General features: G+C 37.1%; 1 long non-coding RNA gene across 2 annotated transcripts in view; it reads right to left on the bottom strand.

Annotated features, from left to right (window-relative positions):
- Window positions 1-12,430, bottom strand: part of LOC147999701 (uncharacterized) — a 73,921-nt gene extending 61,491 nt beyond the window's left edge. The window contains exon 1 of one of the 2 annotated variants that reach the window (XR_015642496.1): window positions 12,333-12,430. This is a non-coding gene — a long non-coding RNA (uncharacterized LOC147999701). The remainder of the gene's footprint in view (window positions 1-12,332) is intronic. The other variant, XR_015642497.1, reaches the window with a different exon arrangement.
- Between the last annotated feature and the right edge of the window lie 2,337 nt (window positions 12,431-14,767).

The raw sequence follows: 14,767 nt of genomic DNA, 5'->3' as shown, positions 1-14,767 counted from the left end.
TGTTCTCAGGGTTGATAATATAACACCAATATATAACCAATTGGTATCATTTTCCATGTGTATATTTCAACCATATATGTGTTCGTGCTATCGATTATTATCAATTCTAACATACCGATTAGCTTCTCCTTCTTTAATTATGCTCAAAAATGTTGTGAGGTACAAGAATCAAGGACCACATTCATACATATTTAAAAATAAATATATACTTTTTCACACAAAAATGACTTTGCTTTATAATGTTAACTCTTCTCATCATACACACAAAAGTACCAGTCTTCTCATTAGGTTATGTGTCACTCAGACACCTTTAAATAGGTAACAAGAGAACATATTGGCAGTAAATCAATGTTTCATAGGAATGGTGATGAGATTCATCTGTGAATCTATAACTAAAAAGGGAGAGTTCCTGAACCAGGAGGATGCATACTATATGACTTTGCAGTTTATGGTTAGTATCATGTGATGAAAAACTTCAGGTGGTCCTGCATCTCCTCTACCAAGAAATAGTCTCATGCATCTCAAATTGGACGTCATCTTCCTATGTGGTCAAGAAGGACCTTAAACCCCCATCTTGATCCCTCTACCTCCTTGATACTGAGACTGAAATATACTACAACAACAAGTTCATGTGGTGTTGGGGACTGAACTCAGGGCTTAGTACTCAAGCACTCTGCCCTCCAAACCACATTCTCCCCCTTATTCTTCTAATTTAGATTCATTGATATTGACAATTATAATAACAACACAGGATATTTTGGTTAGATATGATAATATTAATTCTTCGAAAACTTCATAAATGCACATGTTTTTATTATATTCTTCAGGTAACTTCGTTCAGATCTTCTAATCCCCCCAATTCCTCTCCCAGTGTCATATTAAAGAGACTTTAATTATTCTGTTACATAGTAAGAGTAATCAAAAATATTAAGTTACATTTCATTTCATTTCATCTGATGTTTTTACAGAGTCATGAGCACCTGATCAGTGAGTCATAAACTCCCATTAAAAGGTAAAATTCCACAGCAATGTAGGATGTTAACAGAAGTTACAGAAACTAGAGAAATATAAAAATACATTATTAAGGAAATTCATGTTATCTTTTCCAGTAATGATGGCAGTTTTCAAATCAAAGCATTTAGATTCTTCTAGATGTACCTAATGTAGTGAGTCAAAAATTGTATTTAAATATCAACATTTATAATGCATTGACTTTGTATCTTTGTACTATTAGTATACATTTATGACAGAAACTTTTAGATGTCAATTTAAAAATATGTCAATGTACCAGCTTTTCAAAAGCCTTTTGGTGGTAATTGGGGGAAAATGATTACAGACACTTGCCAATAGTCATCTCTTGGGAGTTCTGAACAATCATAGTTCTTTTCTGTGGGACATAACATGGTCTATGTAGCTCTTTAAACATGATCTATCGATCTCTTTAAACATATTCTACTAGTGATTTTACAACTGAAAAATGCAAGCTGATGGATTTTCTATAGTAATGAAAATTAGATGATTCTTACTCTTTGAATCTAAGAAGAACCACAAATTCCACTCTACCTCTGTATTCCTTTATATCTACCCTGGTTAGGAATCTGTTCCTGTACATGTACAGAGAAGCAAAAGACTCCATGTTTTGAATCAAGCATTAAGGCTTTGGAAAAAAGTTCAAGACTGATGTTTTCTCTTTGATGCACTGCAAACTCATGCTGGCAATGACAGCTCTTAGCTTTTCCAGGTTTCTTGGGAACCTGTAATAGGTCCAGTTTTGTCTCAGGTCTGTTGTTCACCAATGCATTGCCAGTGAATGTGCTATTAACTGGCCAGTCTGCAACCTCCAGATAATTCTAGTATGGCACACATTCCTCTATTCCATTCTTCAAAATAGGACAGTTTCCCTTTTTATGTCACTTTTAATGTAGCCTACAATTCTGTGACTTTGCTCAGACTATAACTATTCACATTTGTGTCTTTATCACATTCTTTGGAAGTCTATTATATTAAGTTTAATATATTTTTATAAAGGATCATACATGCACCTTTCTCTAAGGAAAGGGATACATAATATGGAGCCTATGAGAAGTATGTTCATAATCTTGAGGGCATTAGACATCTAAATCCTAATGTGGGCCTGATCTCACTGGTTCTCACTAATTTCATTTAAGTAATTGTATATGTTCCTCATGTCTTGCATGACAAATACAGAGGCAGACTCTCACAGCCAACCAATGTACTGAGAACGGGGTCTCCATTGGAGGAGTTAGAGAAAGGATTGAAGGAGCTGAAGGGGTTCACAACCCCATAAGAAAAAATAATACCAATCAACCAGAGCTCCCAGGGACTAAACCACCATTCAAAGATGGTTATCCATGTTTTCTATGGTATCTTCTGTCCCTGAGGTTCTTTCCTCTATCTCTTATATTCCATTGGTGATGCTTATGTCTTTTTGACTCCTGATTTCTTTCTTAGGGTTTTCTATCTCCAGGGTTGTCTCCCTTTTTGATTTCTTTATTGTTTCTATTTCCATTTTTAGATCCTGGATGGTTTTTTTTCCAATTTCTTCACTTGTTTGGTTGTGTTTTCTGTAATTCTTGAAGGGATTTTTGTGTTTCTTCTTTAAGGGCTTTACTTGTTTACCTGTGTTGTCCTGTATTTCTTTAAGAGAGCTATTTATATCCTTCTTAAAGTCCTTTATCATCAACCTGAGATGTGATGTTAAATCCAATCTTGCTTTTCCAGTATGTTGGGATATCCAGTATTTGCTTTGGTGGGAGAACTTGGCTCTGATGATGCCAAGTGGTCGTGGTTTCTGTTGCTTATATTCCTGCATTTGCCTCTCGTCATCAGGTTGTCTCTGGTGTTACCTGGTTTGCTGTCTCTGACAGTGGCTTGACCCTTCTGTAGCCTGTGTGTTAGCACTCCTAGAGACTGGCTTTCTCCCAGTGGGATCTGGATACAGAGAACTGTGGGACCAGTTCAGCTCTGAGTGCAGGCAGAAACCACAAGGATCCTATCCCAGGCTTCTCCTGAGTTTCTGTGTCCTGAAGATTCCAGGAGGGTTCCTGGAAGCAGAAGTGGTGGTCTTACCTCTGCTCTCAGGTTTGTCAGAGCTCCTGGAGCCTGGCTCTCAGTTCTGGGCACAAGCAGAGCCTGGAACAATCCTGTCCCTAACTGTCCCTAGGTTCCTGTGTCCAGAGGGCTCTAGGCAGGTTCTTCTTGGGCCAGGAATGTGAGCAGAAGTTGTGGTCTCTCCTGAGCTTTCATGATTGTCCACACTTCGGAGAGTCCAGCTCTTTCTCCCTCACAGGATTTGGGTACTGAGAGCTGTGGGACCTGGTCAGCTCTGGGTGCAGGCAGAGACCCTAAACATTTTTTGATAATTTCTGTCTACCACCCACTATAGTAAGGCACTTTAAGGGAGTAGAGCTGCTTCAAATTAAAAATGATATTGTGCAAAATGAAGTTGTAAGACCTTGTTTTATAAGGAAAGGAGACTTCCCCCTAATGTCACAGAGCAAGTTGGTTAGATGAGATTCAGGGGTCCTGCTTTGTGAACACAGGTCAGCAAATTAGAAACAAGAGTAGCTTACTTTTTGTAAGGGTGCTGTGAGACATTCACCTTTGCTATAGCTTATCGCTTGCTAACCACAGTTTCTTTTGGGGGTGACTTAAAAGGGAAAATGGATTGAAAGTTAAAATATCAATATATTGATTTTTATCAAAAATAGACATCCAGACCTTTTAAGTACTTCCCTCCCCCAGGAAATTTCCTAGTGGATTCACTTGTGTTTGCTAAACACCGATGGACACAACATTCTTTCATCATAAACGATAGAGTCATCTTTATTATAAAAGTCTTACTATTTTAGACACACAGTCTCATGCCAGCAATGTGGACAGTCAGATGTTTTAATGATTAGGACAATAGAACTAGTTGATAGTTATAGGAGTGGATTTTATTGTTAATGGTATTATTCAGAGTGAGAAGAAAATAAGAATGGTGACAATAAATCCAGGACAATGTAGAACAATCAGCAAGACAAGAAGTGAAGAGAACTTATGTTCAAAGAAAACAGGAGCGTGGTAGGTGCAGTGCTGAGATCAGAGGACCAGGGTTTGACTCAATCTAACAGTTTTATTGATCTCATGCTATTTTCTGAGGCTCTCTCTCTCTCTCTCTCTCTCTCTCTCTCTCTCTCTCTCTGCCTTCCTTCCTTTCCCTTCCTTCCTTCCTTCCTTCCTTCCTTTCTTTCTTTCTTTCTTTCTTTCTTTCTTTCTTTCTTTCTTTCTTTCTTTCTTCTTTCTTCAAGTAAATTCTCATTATGCAGTTAAGCCTGGATTTCTAAATTGTGTCAGTCCTCCCAACTCAGTCTCCTGAGTACTGGTCTTGAATCCATGGTTACCCATTCATTGCCCTTGCTGAAATCAACCCCAAACTTCCTTTCCTTATCTCTGTTCCTGGAAACCTCAGATAAATTGGTGTGAGGAATAGCAGTTCTTATCTGGGAGTTTGAACACAGGAGAAAAATCACAGATTCACAGGTGCAGAAGCCACTGCTTGGTGTCTTCTGAAAATAGGGCCTTCTTAATAAATATCAGAGTGCTATAGATTTGAGTGGATGAGATTTGACTGGATATGAAAGTTATAAGCAAATAAAGGAAAGTTCAAGGCACAATACGAAGGTAAGCAGAACACAGTACTCCCTTCTTTCTCTTGCCCCTGTCAAGTGATAACCCAGGACCTGTGCCTGTGCCCGCATGCCTCCTTTTTCACTATCCTTTGAAAATGTTGAAACCCAGACATCTAAATGTACAGGGTGAGAAGGAAGCCAGAGCAGCTTAGAGGTCTTCACGTCCAGCTCAGTGTTTTATGGTGTGGATGCTCGATTCCATGCCTGGATACCTGACATGCCCCAGAGAAGGAGGGAAGGCAGTTTTCTAACAGTTTATCTGTTTCACTAAAGCAAGTGAATGCAAAATAAAGAGAAGAATGGGACAGAAAAGATTACACAGTCTCAGAGCTGAGCAAATAAGCAAAAAGAGTAGTTCCAATTTAATAAGGAGAAGAATCTTTTTCATGCATGCTGCTAACATAGTAGTTTAGTGTCAGAAAAGAAATATATACCTTGGTGGCTTCCTTAAATGATAACTTGCTACTTGCTTTATTTTTCACTTTGTCAAAGGGTCTCTTTTCAGCATTGTCATTAGTATCCACAGTTTTGATGTTTAAAATAGAGGTCAGGGAAGGAAATACTTCCTATGAAAGCATACTTTTAATCTTTTGAAATTTATAAAGAGTAGGGTTAAAAAATCTAAACCTAGGTGCAGAGGCAAAGATTTACAAATAAAACGCACATTTCATGAACAGGAAACTAATTTAATAAACAGCCTTTCCCTGTTAGCTTGTGATTAAACTAAATTGCCAGCCTAAACTTTTCTGTACAGAATTTCAAATGTCAACACATTATATTGTGATTCCTCTTAATTTCTTACAAAGAAAATGCAAAATGAATTCATTATGCTGGAGTAAGTGGAAAAAATGATGAGTTTCTCCAGAGAGTATGCAACAGGGAGAGATTGGGCACGATGATTATATTGAGATATTTGAATAGCTGGCCATTAGCGAGAGCTTCTCCATTACTCTGCTGATAATTATGTCTCTTCCGCCATGACTTCCCAGTGGACTAATAGAATGTTCCCAGTGCAGGAGATAATGAAAAATACCATTCAGGTGGTATGTTCATGCCAGCAGTGGAATGCAGTATTTCTGTCTTCCCTGGCTTTTGCTTTACCTCAGCACCATTGGTACAGACTATCTGGACACTGCCACTCTGAGCATCCACAGATTCCTAGGACATGTTAATCGTGGCTTGTACTGCACTGTGTATAAGCAGAAGAAATGTATCTCAAAAATGAAGAAGGCAACAGAATATCATCCACTCAACGTAATTATCCTCTGTCTTTAGAAAGCCCGGTGTTTCGCCAACTACATTTTTGCTAGCTGTAATGGAAATGACTTTCAAAACCCATTTTAGTTCACAGTGAAGGCAATGGATGGGTCTGATAAGAATAATTTTTTTTCATTGTAAAAAGTGAAAGAGGACTACATTTCTTTTTGTAATTAATACTTCACTTTACAGACACATTTCACAGTAGAAATCAAGTGAAATTAAGCAAACAATAAGGGAGGGATAGAGGGTAATGTTTACACTAACATCTTTTTCCCCTTCCCACCAATATTTTTTCTTTTTGTTTTCCTGTTCTGAACCTTTCATAAAACCTATCATATGATGATGCCACCTTATCATACTGTGGCACTTTTATTGTTGTTTTATTTTCAGTTTGGCACAATCTTATTGCATTTAATGTGTCATTGAAAATTTCTTAGGTTTACAAAAGACTCAATTTAAATCACCATCCTTCACTGTATGAAGGTATCTTCAGTTCTTTATCCTTATTTGTGAGGTGCATTTAAAAATTGTAAACAAGAAGGAAAATCTGCACATAAAGCACCTATATCTACGTCTTGCAGGGGCATTGAAATGCTATTATGACGTTAACTTGCCCAGGATTAAACTGGGGGATGGTCACTGGACATTAGAACCAAAGGACTGGACCGAAGAAAAGCTAGCCTAGTGACCTTGGACACCATGGTTTTGTATTGCAACAGTATTTATATCTAGAGTCAGGGAGATATGCTTGATATTATCAGTATGCTGAAGTTAAAATACATCTTGAGAACCTGTGAAGTTGCGATGTGACTCAGACTGTGGAAAGTGAATGTGAATGTTTGTAGGAAAATGTGAAGACTTTCCCTGATTTCAACCAATGACACCACAGACAAAGGCCCGGCTCATACAGTCAATGGTCATGGTAATCAACAAGAAAATAAACCACTTCTGCTCTGAAGTTTTAGTTGATAATTACCTTTTTACAAAGCTAGTCACATACAAAACCTGAGATCAATTATACTTAGTAAGTGGCATGTTTTATCAATATATAACTGCAGCCCAATATAATATGAACATTGTCTCTTAGAAATTATTAAATTAGAAATTATAAAATGTCAACTATTAAATATAACTTAATAATTATTAATTTATCATTTAAAAGTCATCTTACATGTGAATAAAGCAACCTATATTTAAATTTAGTATACTCATATAGCTTGTATTTTAAGCGGTGTATGTACTTACTTTATAGCAGACATGAAATACTTTTATACTCAGTACACAACAAGATGGTGTGGAATGTTTGACTGTTTCTCCACATATACTGTCATGTACATGCAATGGTGTTTCATCAGGCACAAGATTGCTAAGCTTCATCTAGAACTGACTCCTCTACTGCTCAACACTGAATTCTCTTTGCTCACTTAAATCCTCAAACATTTCTTTATCTCTTGAGATATGAAACCCCTGAATGCCATGGTGTCAACTACTTGATCCTAATTATTGTTTTTAAGATTTTCTCGATGTGTTTTAGCTTTTCTTATTCTTCTTAAACTGTATTTCATTCTACTCTACATTGTAATTTGTTATTTCATTTGATTTGGTTTCCTTTTACACACTGTCTTTCTCCAGAATCTCATCAGCATGGTGTCCTGATGCTTGTCCACAGTGTGCCTGGAACCAGACACTTTCTCTGTTAGCCCAAGTGAAGGCTGGGCCACTGCAGTCCTTACCTCCTCACAGAGAGATTTACTCTCGTATTCTAACCTCAGTCTTTTAGAGAATTCCTAACTTTATTAGAGTATTAATAATTGCTTTTATCTCTATATGTATTTGTGCATATATATTTATATACACACACAGTGTGTGTGTATGTGTGTGTGTGTGTGTGTGTGTGTATTTACATTGACACTATTCTAACATTTTGGATACAATTATCATGTTAGCTTCAACATTACTTTCCTTACTTGGTTTCTTACACTATCTCTGGTAGGTATCTGTAGGTTGATGTCTATATGCAGGTGAGGACTGGAACAAGTTAGGTCAAGGCCTTGATTGGGGAGTAAAAAAAAAATAAGGCGGGGACAAAGCATTTGTGTGATGGGAGGGAAGGGGAAGGAAAAAAAAAGATAATCAAGATGGAGAACGAGAAGGAAGGCCCAGATCGGAGTGGTCTTCAATTGCCAAGGGAATTATGTACATTTCTTAAGGGATGGATTTCTGTAGGTAAATTTATCTTAGCTAGGCGGGTGGTTTGTACCCTTATCAGTTGGTTGTAAGTTGCTTGTGTGGATGTATTGTGGATGGAGAATTAAACATAGAAATCTGATTGCTGGGCTGCAGTTGCCGAGTCTTGATTTTACCGGGTAGCTGGAACCAGAGAATTCCGGCTAGCAGAGAGCCGCCGGGAGAGATACTAATCAGAAATATATTATGGTTAGTTCCATACGGCCCTCCAGTGCCGGAACTAACACTACAGACCAGTGAGGCAAGATGCCATGCTGCAATGGCTTGAGGACCGCCCAGGTCAGAGAGTACGTGGGGGCAGTGTGGAGCTGCTGAGATAAAAGTATCCCACAGTTCTGTGCGACCCCATGGGTGCCGACACTAGATCGGGTCAAAAGGGAACTAAGTGCCATGTGGCCCCATGGGTGCCAGCACTAGAGAGATGCAAGATATCCCACAGTGCCATGTGGGTGGCCCTATGCATTCCAGCGCAAGCGCAGAATAAAAGGTTTAAGGTTTAGCCAGTTTTTAATATTTACTGCAACAGGTATCAGTCCTAATTGCCACCCCCCCCCCCATCTTTTTGAGTCAGGATATCACAGCCCTGGTTAGTGTCTAATCTCAGGTCTAGCCAAGTATGACCTTGAACAGACAATTCGCGTCATTCTACCTTACAAATGCAGTGTGTCACCCATGTCCTGCTTATATAATATTAGAGATTGAACTCAGGCTTTGAAAAGCTGGACAATATTTTGTCAACTGAGGTCCATTCTCAGTATTGTATTATGTTTTAAATATTTAGGTCCAGGCCTGTGCTCCACCCTAGTTTCTGTCTGCGTTATGTACATCCTCATGGTTTATACGATGACAGAACATAGAAAAGTAAGGGTCTATTTTCTAAATAGCTGTCTAGAGTGAATCCAAAAGCCTCAGTTTCTGGTTTAAGAAAATGGAGGTGGTCAGCAATGCATTGTGAATATGAGACCTGTGTGTCATCGCTTCTCGGCCTTTTGGCTAAGATCAAGTGGAGACCTGTGTGTCTTCAACCCTTTGTTTCATATCACCTCAAAAGAAGTTCGCCTCATTCTCCAGCCTCAGTTCTTGTTACTCCCCGAGTCTCCTGTAAATGACACTTTGTCACAACATCCTCAACACAAATTCTGTTTTGTAGAAAGAACAAGCTAAGACACTGTCCTTAAAGTGAATTCCAAATAGTGTATGAGAACAGTATGGTCAGGGTGGCATTTCTACGTGGCTCACAGACATAGCTGAGCTTCAGTGAAGTTTCACTTCTGAGGTAGTTTAAGTTAAAAACAGCATAACACCTGATATGGTTCTCTTTGTCAACTCTGTTAACTTAGAAGTAGGCCAAACAGTTGTCATGAAAAGAAATTAAAAAATTATGGCTTGTAGAAATATTCCTTTTACCTAAATCTACAGTTGAAAATATAAAAGTGACTTTTAGAATAGCAAAGCCTTTAAAAACAGTATGTATGCTTCAAACTTAAAACAGGTATCAAATATCAGGAAAGACAATTACAATCTTTAGTTCTGTCTTATAATATAGTTATGTATTTGTCTAATAAGCCCTTTATAACATATTAGTAATTGGCATAATTTTGATGGCATGGAAGTATTAGGAAAATGATTAAAGACATGCTTAATATAAAAAAAATGAAGGACAAATAGTCACGTTGTGAGAGGCAATATCCATAGAGAGAGCCATCCAGCTCGTATATCTATTATAAAAATAACACTTTTAACTTTAGATAGATGCACCTTTGACATTGATTTTATGCCAAAATTCCTACAATGTTGATTAAAATATGTTAACATTTTAAAGTCATAAATAAAATATAAAAAAATGAATGTTTTTAATTCATTAAAAAAGAACACCTAGTAGGCTGCATTTATAAACACCCACATGCATGCGCACGCACACAAACACACACACACACACACACACACACACACTGACACCAAAAAAAAATCAACTAAACAAATTAACAAAAAATTGAGGCATTTTATGTTTTGTCTCTTGAATTCTAAGATATATATATATATATATATATGAAAGAAATGTGATTTTCAAATTAATTACTTCAAAAATAGGGAGGAAAGAGTCACCTTTTCATTAGCTTATGCCAACCCAGCCTTACATGCACCACCAAACAAAAAAATATATATATATTCTATATTAATGTGTTCATCATAAACATGAGGATATTTAAGAATATAGATGAATATTCATATGACTAAGTTGAGTTTGTCATAGGAAAGTAAAGTTGGTTTAATTGCTCAAATGCTGAATTGCGTAATAAACCATATGAACAAAATAGCTGTAAGAACATCAGTGTACCACTATGTGCAGAAACGTTACTTGGCCCAGTTCACCACATATGTGCAGTACAGTTTCTGAGCAACCAACGAGTAGAAAGTAACTCAGCAATCTGACCAAGCAGTTCCAAATAACATACTTACGATCATACTTACTGTTGGAAAGTAGTTTTCTCCAAATTTGGGAAAGAAAACGTTAGCTCCAGATAGGCCTCTACTTATAATTGTCGTGGAGCACACAAGGAGGAAGACGAGGAAGGAATATATACCGGAAATGAGGGACAAATGATTCTTTCAACAAAGAGGAATGTTTATGTTTAACTGTCTAAGGATTTTGCCCCTCTATGTGGCTTCAGAAGAATATGGGCATTTTTTTAAAGATCAATTGCCTTCCTTACGTTAACACAAAATCCTTATAATTGTTTAAAATCTACCTAATCAAAAAGGGAGAGGTGTGCCTTGCCACATTTTTGAAACACCTGCTATATTCAGCCATGTTTTGTTTGTTGTTGTTTTGTTGTTTGCTTGTTTTTTAGTTTAGTTTTGATTTGTTTGTTTTTCCTTTTTGTTTCTTTTTATTTTATAAGACTGATTGATATATTCATAAATTCCACCCAAAGTTCTGGCACGACTTTAGTGAAAATGGACAAGGAAACCCTAAAACAAGACATTGACGTATAAATAAACCACAAGGGGTAAGAATGAGCAGCAGAAAGATCACAGGTCAATAAATTATGGAACCGACTTAAAGATGTGTGACCAAGTAGGACTAGGAACAAAAAAACTGGTCTCTGATTATAGAGTGGATATGTAAACTTTCGTGCAATCCCATGCTGGAATCCTTCTTTTGCATACAGTAAAAGAAAATATAGTAGCATGTATAAAAATAGTGGGAAAATCTCAAGTTATTAGTCTGAAATGAAAAAATAATAATTTTGGAGCAGAGACACCATATCAACTACATGTGACAGGTGATCAAGGCCAAAACCAACTGTAACCCAGATAGTTTGCCCTCATTGATGCTATAAGATGCTATGACAGTTTAGAGCCCTGGTAAGTGCATATTCTAAATCTACAGTTCTAGACCAATAATAAGAAACCAATAAAAACTATAAACTTCACTTGAGCTGTGCTCTAACAGATCTACATAGTAATCTTCACAATTAACAAGGTCATGAAAATGAAGGAAAACCATCAGGAGTAAGTACAATCTATGAAGGATGGTAACGTCTTGACTCCATGTAACATGGTACCTTTGATGGGGTCCCAGAACAGGCAAAGGTTATTTAGAACATGCTAAGGTATTTTCAGTCTTACTGTTTGTACTTGAATGGAGTTTACAGTGATGGAGATGTTGATAAATGTGTAAGAACTAAATTTTCCTTAAAAGTAAGGACAAATAAAAATGATACTGGATGAAAAAGCCATAAACATGAGTCCACATTGTACACAGTAAATTTATACTAATCTCCAAAGCAGACCACACTAATTTATTATTATCATTGAAAATAGACCTTTTATATAGTACATTCCAATGCCTGGTTCTCCTTCCACTCACCCAAATCCATATCTATTCTTATTAATGTAGAATGAAAGGAAAAATCCAGTTAGCAATTGCCTCTTGAGAAGAGTACAGCTTGACCCCAGGCAGGAAGTTCCTGGAATGAGAACAATGTTCTCTATCGTTAGGGTGAGGGTGCAGGGATGGTATCGTTTTAACAAAGCTCATTGAACTGTGCACCTCGATTCTTTGAATTTAAATAGTATGTAAAGAAAAGTTACAGAGATGAAATAATGAAGTATTCAGAAGCCTACCTCTATTCTGCCTCCGTTGTTCTGATTTAGTTGTCCTCCATCAGCAATGAGAACAGGCATTCTTTGCAGCTCTTTGCCTTGTGAGATCTTTGAACAAAAGCCATTCGTGAAGTACAAAGGCTCATTGTGACTGTGCCAGTGACTCACGCCAATTGAACTTTTAAATAGGGAACGGCTCTACAAAATCTCACCTGCCTTTGTTTCTTGATCTGAATACATGCAGACATTTTTCCTCTTCTATTTTAAATTCCAGAGAAAGGACACGGGCTCTTCTCTTAGTCAAGATGAAAAGTTTCGATTTCTCTCATTCTCCAACTCATGCCTTCCACATGTTGCCTTCTTTGTCTATTAATATTTATGTTTTCATAAACTCTACTTGTTACTCAAATGTTCTCAGAGTTCACTCTTTTTGTTCATAAGAAACCCCTTTACTTCTCTACTTCCAGTCTCCTAGCATTTCACAAATTAGGCTTATGTTTATACAGTTTATGTTTCTTTTTTTCTATAAATACAAAGCTCTGCATATTTACTTAAATATATTTAAATGATAAGAAATATGAGAAGAAGGAAGTGTGGAAACCATGAGGGAACATGAAGAATGAAGATTTGTCAAGACATCCTTAGAAGGCAAACTACAGGAAATGTACATTAAACCATTAGTCTGGAAAATATGTTACTCTCACTATTAACAATTGTTTTATTTCTGCTTAAAAGAACCCTATTTTGAGACATTAATGACATATTCACATAGGTTGATGATAAGATAATAAAAAGAAGGATCCTGTTAGAAAATGAACCCCACTATTCCTTTGCATTCTGCTCTTTACCTCCTTGAGTTTCAAATGTATTTTTATGGTAGGATAAATAATTTTGATACACACAATATCCTGTAGCATCTGTATGTGTAAGCCTCAGATTTGTGCTATGAATTCAGAAATATGAGCAGTTTGTTCACAGTGCGTATTAGTTTTACACTCTTCATATTAAGGATGTTTTTCTTATACCTGAGTTGAATATCTTTTCACTGAGGATCAGTATATAATTACTAGAAAAAGTCCTGAAAGTAATGCTTGCCTTTACTTATTCCAAATGCATACATAAAACCTTAATAACAAGACATCACTAAGGACTTTATCCATAATTTTCTGAACAGTGTAGAAGGCCATTTAATAAACAGGTTTAGTTAATGCAATGTCAAGCAACTGAGAAACTGTTCTATTCATTTTCTCAAAAAAACCTAATGAGCATTCAAAGTATTTACTATCCTCTGCTAAATGATGTTGGTTCCCTGAATGGACCAAAACTATCACTATAGCGATGACCACTGAAGAACAGGAATGGTGAAAAAGGGAAAAGAATATAAAGAAGCTAGAGTAGTTAGTAGGTTTGATGAGAAGGAAGTCACTCAATGTGAAAGGAGGGTAATGAAGAAACCTAGAAATACAAAGAGGGTTGGATCAAATGAATCAAGGTTAAAAAAAGTGAATAGCACAGATACTAAAATTGAAAATTAATAAATAGGACCTCATAAAACTGGAACTCTTCTGTAAGGCAAAGGAAACTATCAAAAGTACAAAACAATAACATACAGAATGGGATTTTTTTTTACTAACTCTACATCTGGCAGAGGGTAATTTCCAACAATGTAACAAAGTTAAGAAACTAGACATCAGTAAAGCAAATAATCTAAATAAAAAATAGGGTACAGAACTAAACAGAGAATTTGCTTCAGAGGAATTTCAAATGGCTGAGCAGTGGTCCATATGCAGAACATCCAGAGGTTTCCTCATCAATCCAAGAGGGTTCACAGACACTGAACCACCAATCAAAGAACATGCAGGGGCTGGAACTATGGCTCCTCCACAGTTGTAGCAGATGTGCAGCTTGGTTTTCATGGGGTTCCCCTAGCAATTGGGGTGTAGGCTCTGACTCTGCTGACTACCATTCGATCCCCTTCCCCTCACAGGACTGCTTGGTTGGGCTTCAGGGGGAGAGGATATCCCTAGTTCTACTGTGATTGGATGTCCCAGAGTGAGGCAATAGCCAGGGTGGTGGGGATTACCCTTCTCCGAGGAGACAGAGAGAAAGGGACTTGTAAGGGTAAGAGTAGGAAGAAGTGGGGTGCAGAGATCTGGATGTAAAGTGAATCAGTCAATTAATAAATATAAAGAGATACTCAACATCCTTAGCCATTATGGAAAGGCAAATCAAAATGACTCTGAGATGGTATCTTAAACCTGTCAGAATGGCTAAGATCAAAAGCATACATGACAGCTCTTGTTGGCAAGGATATAGAACAAGGGGAAGACTCTTCTATTGCTGAATTCAATAAAAACTTGTACAGCCATTTTGAAATCAATATGGTGGTTTCATATAAAGTTAAGGGTTGATATACCTCAAGACCCGCGTATTCCTGGACATATACCTGAAGGACT

Source organism: Rattus norvegicus, chromosome 18 (assembly GCF_021556685.1).
Source record: "Rattus norvegicus strain SHRSP/BbbUtx chromosome 18, alternate assembly SHRSP_T2T, whole genome shotgun sequence".
NCBI lineage: Eukaryota > Metazoa > Chordata > Mammalia > Rodentia > Muridae > Rattus > Rattus norvegicus.
The sequence above is the reverse complement of the archived record's forward strand: the minus strand, read 5'-3'. Positions and strand labels throughout refer to the sequence as shown.